We start from the raw sequence: 15,645 nt of genomic DNA on the forward strand, positions 1-15,645 counted from the left end.
TTTAGCATTCCCACTGAACGAGGGGATGTTGGGAAACAAAGAAGAGAAAATACAGAAGACAAAAAAGACAAGGTAGGAAATGAGTAAAGGGAGGAAAGGCCAATATTCAGGGAAGGACAGGGCGTCTGTAATGGTAAAATGTGGAGAAATGACACAACGTGCAATGTTGCTTTGCATCATCTAATGAGGTGGAAACTACTTATAGTCTTGTTGCCTCCGATGGCCCAGAAGGCCTGCGCACATATGTGTGCCAGGCACGATCTTGGATTTGGTTTGTTCTCCCCATATGTTGCTTTACGCCCAATGCAGGTGATTGGCAATGTTGTAGTATGGTGCTTCCAAGCACAGAGACCCAGGAATCCAGTTTACCTACAGCAACCCCCATCTTTTTCTACTGGCTGACATCCACACCAGATCTAGACCTTGCTACACCATGACCCTATATCCTCACCCTGCAACCTTGGGTAGGGCCTGACATGCTTGTGCAGATGTCTGGGGCTGCCGTATTTGGTGATTATAACACAAGGGAGCATTTTCTCTCATTCACACGAGTCACACCCTAGTAGAGTGTTGTTTTTCTTCCTCTTTAGAATAGGCAGTCGCCTGCCACTTCTTGGTACACCCTCAATAAGTACAGACTCGCATGAGGAAGAGAGAGGATTCGGTAATGGCCTGGTTACTCACCGATGATCTTCATTCTCCCATGAGTATCTGAAGTTGGGACACCCATGCCATTTCTTCTTTAAGATAGCACTGCACACCAGATTTATGTATAAGACTAGTGGGTCTTATAATGCCAAACATGTCCCCAACTGCAAATTTGATGAACTGCCTGCCCTGGAAGGAATGTGGGGATAGGCTAGAGGCTTTGAGACGTGACTTTGTTAAGCTCCCTCAATTCTCCCATAAAGTACTTTATAACAGTAATATTAAAATTCCTCCTTAGTATGTCCAGCGGCTCCCCACTGGGTAGCATGGCCACGATTAGAAGGAAAACTCTTTCAGTGTTGTTAGACAGTACAGAATTTCACACAGTCTTGGAGTCCAATGGGAATGCACAGACACATCGTCCCATATCCACTATTTACAATGCCAAAGACGGCTTCGTCACGCCAGGGTGCTCCTCTTCAGGAATACCATTCAAGGATTTTGCAGCTTCCTCCTTTTTACCTGGGGTGCCAATAACCTCTGTCCAGTCTCCTTCTCATAGGGCCTTCAGCTCCTAGGGCCTAATGGTAAAGGGTCCAAAGCAGCGGAGTACCCTTAATTTCCAATGGTGGTGGCGGAGGTTGACTTCCACAAACTCAGTTAACAGTTTTCAAATAAACAGCTTCTTTGTGCGGAAACCCAACACCTTTGAGATTTTATAATTTGAGGATGTTCAGCATGGGACATATTTTGAAAAATATAACACAACAAATGAGACAAATTTTAAACCCAGGAGTGCGGGTATGTATGTATGCATGTATGTATACAGGAACTTAGTCAAAAGGCAGCAGAGCACTATACATGGTCAAAAACAAGCAAAAAGTCAACAAGTGATAGAAGAGGGAAGCTGGGTTGTGGATGGTTAATTGCTTGAGATACAGTGCAGGATTCTTCAGGTGTAGGTGGGTGAAGAGATGAAGCAGGTTTTATGTTTTTGAAGTGCTGTTTGATTGTATTTTTGTCACTGAAGAAGAGGTTGATGGCATTGCACTTTTCTGTGGAGTAAGTCCAGCAGGGGGTTGATGCAGAGCATGTCTTGAAGTTTGTGGCTTCAATGAGGGTGTTTGAAAAGTACTTTGCTTTGGCTGATGTGATGAGCAGTATGATGTGTAAGCTGTCTGCATGTTGCACGGAGAGATTTCAGTATCATTAGGTCATCTGGAGTGTTTTCCTTCAATCTTCTTTCCTGTCTGCAAATGGATCATATATACTCAGCAGTTTTTTAGAGTGCCACGGTGCTAAAGGCTTGGGCTTGCACCTGCAGGTTATAGTTGGGGCTAGGATTTTCACATTGTTTTCCGAAATATAGGTGAAGTTGTTTATAAGGGTGGTTATGTCGGGCAAGGAATTGATAGGGTGAGAGACGAGATCAAGCATTAAGTCGACTATGGATACGTTTTTGAAGGATCTGAAAGTCTGGTGTTCTTTTTTGCGTTGACCATGGTTTGTTTGCTCAGCAGTCCATGGTTATGGGTGGCTTCCATCGGATTGTTAGTGATGCTGAGGAGACAAGGTTGAGGATGTGGCCTTTGGAGTGTGTTGGTCGTGGTCGAGAGCAGCAGCCGCAGAAAATGGGAATATAGTGAAGTGGTCAATGACTTGACCAGTTGTGCTGCATCTCTCTCGAGTCGGCGGCAGGGCCATACCTGCTGCCGATTGGCAGCAGAAAGTATTTGCCTGCAGCCTGGAGTGCGCATGTGGGTTTGGCCGGCTATCATGCGACGGACAGCTTGACATGCGCACTTCAGACCACACCTATGTCAGCTGTGTGACAGCTGGACCACTGCAGGCACAGGCTCCTATTCTGAAAAGAAGTGCTGTGCTAGCCTGCTCAGACCAATGGTGGCTCTGTTCTCATGCTGAAAACATCACCACGATTGGTTTGTTCATTTAGCTCTTCACTTCTTAGGCTCCGTGGTTTCTGTTGACAGAGTAAAGTGCCTTCCTTCTACCCAGAAGGTGGTCCCGGAGGTGCGAAACTAACATTGGTATGTGCTTTTGTTTTTATTTATTTAAACAAAGATTGGCCAAAACTGCTAGCAAGAAAAACCTCACCTGTAGGTCACTGTCTCCTGCGAAGGATCCATGGGGGAAAGTGGCGTTGAGAGGTCCGATAACAGAAAATGACTACCATGTGCAAAAGGAGCATGGCAAAAGCACATTTTTCCAGCTGTTGGTTGTTTGACGGGACAGGCGTGTAAAGTGGGACCTTCACCTCAGCACTTTAATAGTTACCAGTTTTGTCACAGGCTACTGCCACTGTCTGGTATGCACATCGCTTACACGTATGTTTTACAGCCTCTTGCCCAAAACGAATGCAGCTCTTTTTGAGGAAGGTGTATTCTCTGAAATAAGAAAATAAGGGGCATATTATCAAGCCATGCGATAAAAGTATCGCCGCTTTAGCGGCAGAAAACTGCCGCTAAAACGGCGATAATGGGCTTGATAATATGCTCTATGGAATTCCAATTGAAGCTCATGTTAGATGTCCTTCACATTCAATTGGAATTCCATAGAGCATATTATCAAGCCCATTATCGCCGTTTTAGCGTCAGTTTTCTGCCGCTCAAGCGGCGATAATTTTAACGCCTGTCTTGATAATATGCCCCCAAATCTGCTGCTTGTTAGATCCTCCATTGCACTGCAAGATGGAAACGTTCAAAGCTCATTCGTTTCAAACTGCGGGAGCTTCAATAACTGTATTTACGAACGTGCTGGTGCAGCGGATGTCTGTACCTGCTCAGAACGTTCGTCTAGATATTACAATCAGGCAGAGGGGAGGCAGCCTCGCATCTCAGGTCCCTCTACCCAATCAAATGGCATGGATTAGTCACAATTCAATCAAGGTATGATAAATGGATGCGATGTGACGTTGTGACGCCGAGAGAGAAACGAAAGAAGAATGTGCTGAGAATGGAATGGGAGTGGAAAGGGACACAAGAGGCGTTTTCGTATTGCTGAATAAACAGGCCCCATGGACGGCGGGACCGTCCATGCCCGCGAACAGCCCGTTCCACAGAGTCGCTGTTCTCACTAGAAATATGACTACGCTCTACTTGACTGCTTGTTATGGTGGCGTTAACCAAGCACCGAAAATATGTATTTTGTGTGTTTTGCATCAGTATTTACAAAGGAGGATGCCTCGTGCTGTGCTTTAGACAAGACAGATAGGGTACGTTTGAAAGTGCTGGGAAAGGTTTCAATTTACACATTTTCATTTATGTATTTTAAGCCACTCAACAAGTCTGGGAAGGCTTCTATAGATCAGGCTGCTGCCTGCAGATCAAGACACCATCATTGTAATCTAATTTTCTCCTCTTCACTTTGTCTGACATTGGGCAACTCATTTTATCTCGGGGAGGAGGGGAGGGGGGCAGCACGGTGCACACAAGGCAACGGAGTCATTGGGAGAAATCATTTGGACCAGCTGCCTTTCACAATTACGGCTCTGCTGAATATGCTGGAATGTCTTTCGTGAATGTCACTTTTGAGAATTGGATTTCAGTTGTGGATTATGTAGGTAACACCTGCTTTGTTTTGTGTTCAGATTTGCTGGCTTCTGATGCCACATAGCAAGGACCTTGTGTTTCACACATCTGGAAGGAAGGTTGAGAATGAATTGAGATGGGGATGTTGGCTCGAGTGCCATTTTTCTTTGATCCATTTCCTGTTACAACCTGTGCTTGCTTAAATTTCGATCTGTGTACCAGTGAAATGCAGAGACATGGGTACAGAGCTGTGGGGTTGTTCCTGTCAGCCGTGAGCCCCGAGATCTGCTGCTGATTCACCCCACCACTTTCAAATGTCACTAGCCGCCACTGGTAGCCTGTGGGAAGAATGACGTCTAGGATGGGCGAAGATCGGGGGAATCCATGCTACTGTGCTAAAGAGGGAATCAGCTTGTGATAGGTGATGAGATCTGCAATTTCTTGTGTGTGGCGCACTGCAGAGCGTAAATGAATATGAATGTGTGGTCTGTAGACTGAGGGTGTGCAGTAGTTACTGGGATGTTTACGAGGTTCGGTACATGTGTTGTGCAAATGCTATGAGAGTATCTGGGTAACTTATTTCTGAGTGTGTGATTGTGGGGATTGGCAGAATGGGGGGGGGGGGCTGGGTGATGCGCATGATTCAATCTTAGTTTGCAATTTTCACCAGAACATTTTCAATTTGGAAACGTCACCAAGTTGCAGAGGAACTGGCTACAATGCCGTATGGCCCTGTCCTGAAATGGCCAGTGGTAAATCAATAGTCCACTGTACTTTTTCAGCATTTTGACATAACCAAAAACTCAAGAAGGAGTCAGTTGATATATAGATGAGCTGTCAATAGAGTTATAGCCAAAATGGCTTCTGAAATTTGTTGAAAGCATTTGCTGTCTATCAGCAGTTATATTTTGGAACACTTTCTTGCTTTAGGTAAGAAACTAATTTAGCTGAATAGGAGACTTGGTCATGACCTGTCAAGATAAAAATAAACCAGTCCCTTTATCTCTGACTGACTCAACTGTGACAAATGTCTTGGTGGGCTACGGAAACAGATACTGTAGATGTTCATTGTTTTTAGTAATTCTAAGGCCATAGGGGGGTCTCAGCTGGATGTGACCCCCACCTTTGGTTAAGCAATGATCAGAATCAGAGAGAAATCATCTATGAGGTCAATGGTGCAGATTAAATCCTCACATACATTTTGTTGTGATACCACTGGTCAAGTCCTGTCTAATTAGTTTCCCCTGCCTGTTCAAGGAGGTACTGCTGGACAAATCACCAGTGGCATTAGTTTTCTCTGTCTTGCTTATCATACCCTGATTGTAGATTCCAAAAGACATAGTAATTTGAAATAGGAGTGCCTTGTTTCCTGAATCAAACCCTCAAGACAGACACGATTGGACAAATCCACCGTGATTCTCCGGTGTCACTTATTCCCACAGACACTACAGTCCACTGTGACATTAGTTTGACTCTCCAGTATGAAACCTTCCTGCAGATACTATTGGACAGGTCCATTGTGATACTTGTTTGACTCTCTCCTGTATTACACCCCAAACCAAAACTATAGGACAAGTCACAGTGACATTAGTTTTTCTCTCCTGTATCACACCCTGCAAGAGATAATACAATAGGACAAGTCCAATGTAACATTAGTGTTGCCTCTCTCTGTATCACACCCCCCTGCACAACTCCTAGATATATGTGGCGTGTCATTAATTTGACTTTGTGCATCGACACACCCTCCCCAGCTACATTTGGGCAAGTCCGCTGTAACATCAGGTTGACTCTCTGTATTGCACCCTCCTGCACATACTCCTGGATACAACCAGCGTGGCATTTGTTTGACTCTCTCCTGTATGACACCCTTGGGCAGATATTGTTGGACAAGCCTACTGTGGTATTAGTTTGAGTCTCTTTTTTCAGACCTTTCTGCAGATACTGCTAGGCAAGTTCCCTGAGTGGGACACTAATTTTCCCTGTCACCTGTATCACACGATACAGCCATATACTGCTGGGCAGGTCTTCTGTCCATTAGTTTATCCTGGCTCATGTAATGTTGTTTTTTTCCACTGCGCAAAGGACTGTCTCGACTCCTGTACCACGGCTATCATGCAATAAACCCTGGACAGACCAGCTGCGGCATGCAAGTTCCCGGACACTTGTACCAGTTGCTCCAGTCTAGATGTACCTTATGCAAGCACCGTGACCCCAGTACAGCACATTCTATGTCAGCAGTACCGAAAATGTTTCCACCCTAACATGTGGCGGGTGCTGTCAGTACTGATAATTACCAGATATGTCTCAGCATTATGACTCTGGTATGACAGTCTGCGCCAAGCATCCCAGAAACGAACCTCTGAGTGCTCACCTCTGTATGTCTGGCACGCTCTATGACCAAATGTTGGCAATTACGCTTCTGATAGCTGAGTACCTTGACTGCTGCATAGCGCTTGCCGCTCTGCTAAGACTGGACATGTCACCTCTAACATCTGAGAGCTGTGTCTCCTGTATGGCGCTGTCTGTGCACATAATACCAGGCACAGCCCTTCCAACCCCTAAGCACACTAACTCCTGTGTGGCGATCGCTGCTAATAATACAAATATAGCTCCTCTCGTATCCGAAAGTCAGGACTCCTGCACAGCGCACTCTGTACAAAAACGGGACATGTCTACTCTGAGGTCCTGTACTCATGCGTACGCTCCCATGCGTAGACAACGTTTTGACGTGTGCTCTGACCTATACCGGAAGCGCCCTCCCAGCCCTGGGTGTCTTGTCAGGTTCCGGCGCACGCAGAAAGCCAAGCCTCAGAACTTGGCTCTGGTGCCCTCACTCTGGAAGCTACGGGTGCCAAATGTCAGAAACGCGAAGCTGAGCCTGAACAGCATGTTAAATAAACTCCGTAGCCAACTATTTAGTGGAGCTTGGCCTGCAGATCTGCGGATGGAAACATGGCTTTTTCGTCCCCGGTATTAGCTGATACAGCTGGGAGGACATGGAGCACACTGGCCTCAGCTGTGGATTACAGACTGTCGCAGGTTTGATCTGGTGAACAAACCTGGCTGGCTCTACTCTTAGTGCCAATATTGGCAACATACCCAACCCGCAAACACAGCAATACCATAATAAAGAAAACAGAAGACACATTGGTTGTTGGAGAAAACATTGCTGCAGGTTTATTTTGCATAAGAAATATGCCAGCATGGTGGGTCAGCTTACGGGCGATCCAAGGGCAGACAGCCCCTATGCTGTCCTGCTCACCTGGCATAACCAATCGGTGCTAACCATTTTGGGGGATTACCCCTTACATCCTGTGGATCATCAGTCCACCCATTTACTCATGCCCCTTGAGGGGGCAGAGTGTATCCAGGCAAGCCCTCGGTTGCTCTCAGGTTTACAACCGCCCGAAGGACTAACAGGGTGCCGTCGTTCCTCCAAGGTCCTGCCGTAAGGACTTCCTGGGGTTGTTTGGCATTTGGACCCTTCTTCTGCTCCTGAAGAGGGTACCGCTGTGTACCATTCAGCCTCTGGATCACCTTGTAACTCCGCCATAGCTCTGGGTGTGGCACCCGTCTTACCCAGGGGCACCCACCAAGGCAGGCATTCTTACTTATGCCCTGCTGATTCTAGGGCATCACCTAGAGCCAGCAGAAACAAGTTCATGCCCATTCTAGACAAATGGACCCCATCCACCTCAAAACATCCCGTGGTCTTGGCATGCAAGAGTTGTGTCTGATAGAGCCAGAAACCCCTCTGTTCTGCGAATTTGCGCAGGGCTCTGTTTAACCTCCTGCGAGAAATTTCAACGGCCTCTCCAGACCTGGACAATTCCCATCTACATCTAACATGGTTACCAATCCTTCTGGCTGGACCATTCTCTTCTACCTCTGCAGGTGTTTCCCGGCCCTATCTGGGGAAACTTGTGATGTAGCACTAAAGAGATCATGTCTAATTCACCAAGCCCATGCGATTTTATTTGATTTTGAATTAGAGTTGAACCAAGCCCTCATGCTTGGTGTGCTTGCGCATAGCTTATTTACTCTTCCATGGGCAACTACGAAGTCCTCCACTTAACTTGAGAACTACTGTTCTCTGTTCTAACCACAGCATTATTTACCCACAAAGGCATGTTCAATGGCCTCCCCGGGGTTGCAACAACTGATCTCTACTTTAACCACTTTTCAGGAAGAAATCCCTATGGTGCCCTTTGTGCCAATAAGGGCCTTCTTGTTAGGTGGTCCCGAGTCATGTGTTTACCCATTACGCCCAGTCCCTGGTATAAGGATTCACTGGTAAACATAGTGGAGTCCGCCTCAAAAGGCCATCAGTATAATTGTTAACAGTTACTATTTGTGGCCAACACAATCCCCTTATATCTACCCGCAGACCTCCGTTGTATGAGAGTACAGCACCAGCCAGAGATACTACCATAGAAATGAAAACTACTGCTCTCCTCTTGACCTGGCTTCTGGCTGGTATACTCCATTGTGCACTGTGTGCCATTATATGCAGTTCCATATGGGGGTTGACGAAGCCCTTGATTACCCACTTGCTTGGCAAGTTCCCATTTCAAGGTTCAAACCGATGACCATGTGCAGCACCAAGAGAAATATGGACCCCCTGGAGAGGGTCATTGGACAGGGACAGAGTGGAGTCTTGTGACCACTGATGTGTTGCCATGCTGTTGTCCTCACCCGAATAGTAGCCCATTGACACCTTATTCTAACGTTATACTAGGGTGCCGAAAAGGTCTGCCAATGCTTTTGGATCTGAGGACATGGAGTAAACATATAAGCAAATGTACCTGCACCCCCTTAAATATGAATGCAAAATGTGCTCTGGTAGCTGTCCGTATTTGTGATCCAACCCAACTTTTTCAGCACTATTACGGTAGCCGCACCCTTTTAGGAATGACAAACTCACTCCCCACCCGACTGAATAGCGCTTTTTCGTTTGTGTAGGCCATAACCCTATTTTTGCTAAAGGTATACCAGGATTATGCTGAATCTTATCTTACTTCACTGCTGAGTGCGCCCCGTACATTCACAGATAATTCTTTGCCTTTTCCGTTCCTGGCTGCAAAATTTGAATGACATTGCAAGCACCAATCCCGGGTGAATAAATAGAATCATGTTTTTTTTCTTTTTTTTCCCCCAGGGACTTGGCCTATTCCTCACCCTCTGGGGTGTGCTCTGGACTGCTATGACAAGCGTCAATAAGGCCTCAGCAATCATGTGTATCAGTTGTGATACACATCCGCTGGGTAGCTAATATGCTCCCTATCTGTAGTACTTCGTAGTAATTCAATGATGACAACAGCGAGGCCTTTACTGGGCTGTAACCATAGATGCTTGAACCAGGACTTGAACCTGGTTCAAAGTTTTGTCCGCGTAATTAATTTCCCACCACCAGGAACAAAGGTCTGCCTGTTTACTGGTTTGCCTCCTGGTACCCTTCGATTGGTGATACAAAACCTCCTACTCAGCAAGCTGGCAGTCTAGCATTGCCAAAGCTATCACCTCAACCTATACCCTTTGTAATCACCCTCCATCCTCCTGTGCACTGATCATTTGACTACACCATGGGGACCCTGGAAGGTTCTTTAATCCTCCTGTCTTCTGCACGAATGACAAGCACCACAAACTGATTCCACATAGGGGCTCCCGTTAGTCGAAGAGTGTGAAAATGTTTTGCTAGCTTGACCACAACAGGCTATTATACGTTTCTAACCATACTCGCCAAGCTACGTGCCTGCCCAGCTACTGTTGCTTCTAAACGAGAGGCCTTGGGGAATGCATGTCACTGTTAAGAATAAGAGTGGTGCGGAAACATTACGTTGGAATCTAACATGTGCGGTTCCATGTTCTGGTGCAGTCCCCATTTATGTGAATCCACTGGAACACCTCTGCCTAATGAGTGACCTAGGTACATAGTCCAGCTCGCTTGGCGCACCTGCCTGTGAGTAAATACACCAGCCCCAGCTGGACGTTCTGCTGCTGGCCGAGTCTACCGCTAAGGGTGGACGAAGCATGTCTCTATCATTGTTGCTTCCATTGAAATAAAGTGGGTGTACCTGCCCTGACGAAATGACCCCCCCCCCAAGACCGTTATTTGTTGCTGCCTGTCCCCGCTAATATACATGACGGCACAACTTATGATGGGATTGACTTACGTGATGGATACCCTTATGCCCTGCTTGACTAAATGATGTGGTCCTAAGCAATTGTCTGAATTTTCAACTTGTACCTTCATTTGACCTAAGGGCACCTTGGTATACATGTGGTCGTGATATCCACCTGTATAAAACATTCTCTGTGTTTAAATGTTGAGGTAATATGTTGTTCAACTTAGTAATAAAATTGGGTAAATTTAATGCCCTGCTTGGGGCGAACTGGTGGAGTGCTGCGGACCTACTGGCAACATCTCCTGTGCTTCGTCAGGCTTCCCTAGGCCCATGTTCCACACCCTCGTAGAACCCCCTAGGATTTAACAGAATTGACACCCCAACCAGGGTTGCGAAATTCCGCTAGACACTAGACCCATATCTGAGTACTATCAGGAACCCAATGCTTTAGTCTTTCTCAAGCAAGGAATGGCCACACATGCAGCGCTCAGTCGTTACCGAATAATAATTATCTGCACTGGCAAGTTGGCATAGTTACATTATTTCTTCCTGTCCTGTATGGGTCCTACTTAACACTTAAAGACATGTCTGATTTCTTGATGTAAGATGATGCATGTATCCGCTGGCGGCTACTAATGTTACTTAGCCTGCATATCCTACGCTCAGAATAGAGTGCACTTGCTCTGTATCCTCTGGGTTCTTGTCTGGTCTTCCTATTATGCCCAGATATACCTACGGCACTGCTTCAATTCTGAAATGATTGGACAAGTCACCCAACAGTCAAGTTGGCCCTGACGAACCTTGTGTTCAGGTGCCACATTTGGAAAGAGCCTTGCCTTCACTTGCCGCCCCCTGGGGCAAACACAATGCCTGTGCACTGGCCCCAGCGTAGCAATGGCCTCGTGTAGCATCGAGTGCTTGTTCAAATTCACTTGCCTACACCTTGACAATAGTGCATCCACCAAACATGCTCCTGAGAACCCATCTGCTCATTTTCCCACCTAGAATGCCCAATTCCACGTGGTGCCATGGCGTGAATATTCACGCATAACTCCTTAGATAAATGAGAATGGCTCAAAAAGGTTGGCTTCCTATAAGACATAGAATGCCTTGTAGTATCACCAGTGCTGTAAATTGAACTACTCGCGCCTAACGCAGCACAGTATTCCTTATGCTTGAAATTGATGCATACTATGCTGATGGAAACCTCCCTCACAGCAGTTATGGGAATACCAGTACCACATAGTTTAAAACAACCTTAATGAATTTTGCACCCAGGTTGATTAATCAGACTGTTTTGCCACCTGAACCAAGGCCTGTGCCCATGGGAAAAATTAAATATAAACTCTTCAAGAGTGGATAGCGGAATCAAACCTTGGTAACTGCTACACTCTTAGGGTACAAACCTCTTGGCTATCTGGGGCACAGATATGCCAGCATTTGTCCTCTTCATTTGAAACCTAGCGCAAATCTGACCCAATGAATGTCGGGTCTGTATGCTTCCCTGAAATGCAGGTCCGGCTGATGTGCGAGTAAAATTCACCTGACAACGGCCTATCATCAGTGACTAAAGTATCCAGAGACCCTCTAATAATGAAAATTGGCCCACGCGTGTATAGCGCACTGTCATCTAACTGGGGCATAGGCGGGATCCCCTACCAAGTCCCAGCTGCCTTTGTAAATGTTCCCTCAGAGCGAACAGGCGCCTGGCTCCCCGCCCATGATGCAAGGCAATGAATTGCCTGGGTGGTTGGCACTGCCTGACGCGTGTTAATGAGATGCAATGCAACATGTTCCCCCGCTCCCCCTCAAACCAGGGCCTTGTTTAATTGCGTCTCGCTGAGCTAAGAGAAAACTGCCTGGAAGAGTGCCACCGAAGACATGTAGACCGGTGGGTAGACCCGGTGTGCCCCTGTCATGGATGACGGACAAGCGCCACCTCCCATTACCATCCAGGCAAACCGCCCACCCAAATAGGCCACACTGGACCGGAGGCCCCGTCCTTGGGCGAGGGCCGCAGCGGTGTTTGCGGCATGCCCCCAATCCTTGTAACGCCACCTAAATGCCCGCAGGAAGCAGGCATGACCAGACTCCAGGCCACCCCCCCCCTGGCCTTCACTGCCTCGGGTGAGCAACCCTGGCTGTGACCGCAGAGGGGACGGTCAAAATTAACTATCAGGGTGGTACACGGAAGCAACGATCGAGGGGGTGCACACTCGCCGCAAATCAGTGATGAACGCACACAGCCAAACTGCAATCTCGCACGGACGCGACAAGAGACGGTGTGATGCCTCGCCGCGAAAAGAATCACCAGCTGGGCGGAGGAGGAAGATATACCTGAGCAGGCCCCCCGCCCACAGGTGCGCCGAAAATGACACAGTAGCGTCAGACACCAGGGGGTCCAAACACTAGCCTTGTCGGATTTGTGCCCTCATGTGGCACTAAGGTGGCCACCATCCTATGGGGGCCCCCTGCGTGGGCCGCGGGCAGCCTCATTGCAAACACAGGATATACTTACACCAAACAGACCCCATGAAGGAAACCAATGACACACAAACAATCCATTCACAATAGAAGCAGAAAGAATTTGCCGGTCGAAGAACAGGAGATGAGGAAGGAGATATTAAGAAACAGAGATATGCCAGCTCAATAGGGCCTGGTCAGTAAGCCCCTCTCCCGAGCCACCAATTTATCTTCACTGGTGCAAGTGATGTCCCTGGTGAAAAGTTGTTTGTTTAAAAAACAAACCCCCAACATGGGAGGTTTTTTGGGGAAAATTAAAAATAAATGTTCCTGACACCCTGTGAGGTTTCTCTCAGCATGTGGGTGGGGGGCATTGATTTGTGTTCCAGTTAAAAACCACCTGGCTTCCCTTGGTGGTCTCAGACACAAACAAGTGCGTCAGAATGCCCACCCTAAAAAGGCTGGATGCACTGAGATACTTCCACATAACAGTCCCATAAATAGGGGGATGTCAGCCTAAGGTTTCCACTTCTTTGAACCAATAATTTGGCAAGAAGGGTACTTTGCCACAAACTCTAAATAAAGCACTTTAGTTTCTAAATTCAAATTTTCTTTGTCTTCTGGAATGTTCCTTTCTGAAACTACTACTTCTTACCCTTTTCTTGTCTCAAGTATTGCCTTTCTCTGGATTTAGTTTTGCTTAATGCCTCTTTGCTCCTCTGCAGTCTATACAGAAGGCCTGTAATCACCTTCTATTGTCTCTTCTACCTCGCTCTTCTAATGTCTTCTTCCTGCAACAATTACTTTTGCTACCATATCTTTGCAATGTAAATTCCTTCTTATGTATTGTTCTTAAAATGCAATTATGTTCTTGCCCTGTCTTATTTCACTTCTCTGTTAGTATCTTATGTTTGTAGCTGTCCTCTTCTTCCTGCTTCTGCTTGCTTGCCATCAGCCCCTACCCACACTGCGCACCTCCACACTTTCTCTTATTTAAACTACTGGCTCCTTTGCTGTCAACCTGTTTAATTTGACTATAAGATGTACTCCCAATTTTTCATTGTTCAAAGCTTTGTTAGACAATGTAGCCTTGTTTGTGGGGTGACTGACTTGTTTTGTTTTTCCATTCAACATACTGCTGTTTATAGTGTTTTTTTAAATATAATAAATCAAATAAATGTGTAATCTCAGTCAACTCTAATCTTACTTTCAGTATAATGGCAGCTTACTACCACAGCATACTCCAATTGCACACTTTATGATACACTAAGTACACACCCAATGTGCTCTCCGAGTACTCAATACATACTCTTCGTGTACTATATTTCTGCTCTCTATCATACTCAATGTGTACTCACAATGTACTTCCAAGTGCACTCTCAGTGTACATAAATTGTACTCAAGTACACTCACAATGTACTTATTATACTATAAGCATATTTTCAGTATATTCCATTTATAACCATCAGTGTACACTAAGGGCCTGATTCTGATCTCGGCCAGAAAGGCTCCGAATCGGATTTGGTTTTACCTAAACCGATCCAGAGACCGTGTTTCCGACCGACTTGTTCCCGATTACGAACAACCAAGTACGATGCCTGGAAACCCTTAGCGCTGACCGAATCGTTTCCGGAAGGCATATGGAGAGATAGAGCCCTCCGGAGCTGAATCGTACAGCTCTATGGAGTAGGTTTTCCAAGCGAGCAAGTACGATGAACAATTTGGACAGCCTCTACAATTCATTGTGTCCGGATCGAACAGGCTGCAGGGTTCGGTCTTTGGGGGCCCATATCAGGTCCCCCTTCACACCGGGCCCTCTGTATCATGCCTGTGGGGGTACCCATGGGTCCCCCCTTTCAGACCCTGCACAGTGTGGCAGGCACCAAGGGGTGCCAGCCACGGGGTGCGCGATTTTCCCCAGTCACCCCTTTCTTCAATGCGTCCCTGTGTACGCGTTCAGTACACAGGCTCCCATTGAAGTCAATGGGAGCCTGACCGAATTGTATCCAGATGCATTCAAAAGCATTGTACTTGTCCGGTCGGACTCCCGCGCACGAGTCTTACGGAAAGCATTCCGGACACGAGTCGTTCGGTTTGCATTCCAAATGAGATCGGAATCGGGCCCTATGTCTATTTTCAATGTACTCTTTAGAGTACTTTAAGCGTACTATCAGTGAACAAATGGCATGCTTGCAGTGATCTCCTATTGTACTTAAAATATACTGTCATTCGTAGACTACCATTTCCTGGTGGTTCACTTTAAGTTTACTCTGTTAACTTTCAGTGTTTTGGGAGAGTACTCTCAGTGTATTCCAATTGTACTCTCTAGTGAACTGCAAGTGTGCTCTCAGTGTATCCTTGGTATGCCTAATGAACCTATTGCACTCTCAGTGCAAACATCGTGTACTCAAATTGCACTCACTAGTGTACTGTAAGGGTCCGATTCATAAACTGCATTTTATAGTATGTAAAGTACTACTACATTAGTACTACTTTCTCCAAAATGCAATTGACAAACTACAGATGAAAATCCCCGCCTCCACCTCTCCTATTTTTTGCAATGGGGAGATCCTCTCACATGTATGTTTACTATTTGGTAGCAAATGTGGGAGGAAGCCTGGGGTAGTGGCCATAAAAATAAGCCTACATGGGAGGGGTTTAGGGAGGAGTACAGAGGGGTTTAGGGAGTGACAGACACCCACAAACAAAACAATAAACCCATTCAAACTGCACTTCTACATTTACTACAGCCAAAAAGGAACCAAAACAGTAGTAAGTCAAGGTCCACACATGACCAACGACTGGTACTTTAACAACCTCCCAGGAAATAATGGTCATTCAACATTTTATAGACATATATA

General features: G+C 46.4%; 1 protein-coding gene across 2 annotated transcripts in view; it reads right to left on the bottom strand.

Annotated features, from left to right (window-relative positions):
* The window catches only part of LOC146833110 (uncharacterized), a 645,049-nt gene that overhangs the window by 361,536 nt on the left and 267,868 nt on the right, over nt 1-15,645 (bottom strand). The window lies entirely within an intron of this gene.

Source organism: Triturus cristatus, chromosome 4_2 (assembly GCF_964204655.1).
Source record: "Triturus cristatus chromosome 4_2, aTriCri1.1, whole genome shotgun sequence".
Lineage (NCBI taxonomy): Eukaryota > Metazoa > Chordata > Amphibia > Caudata > Salamandridae > Triturus > Triturus cristatus.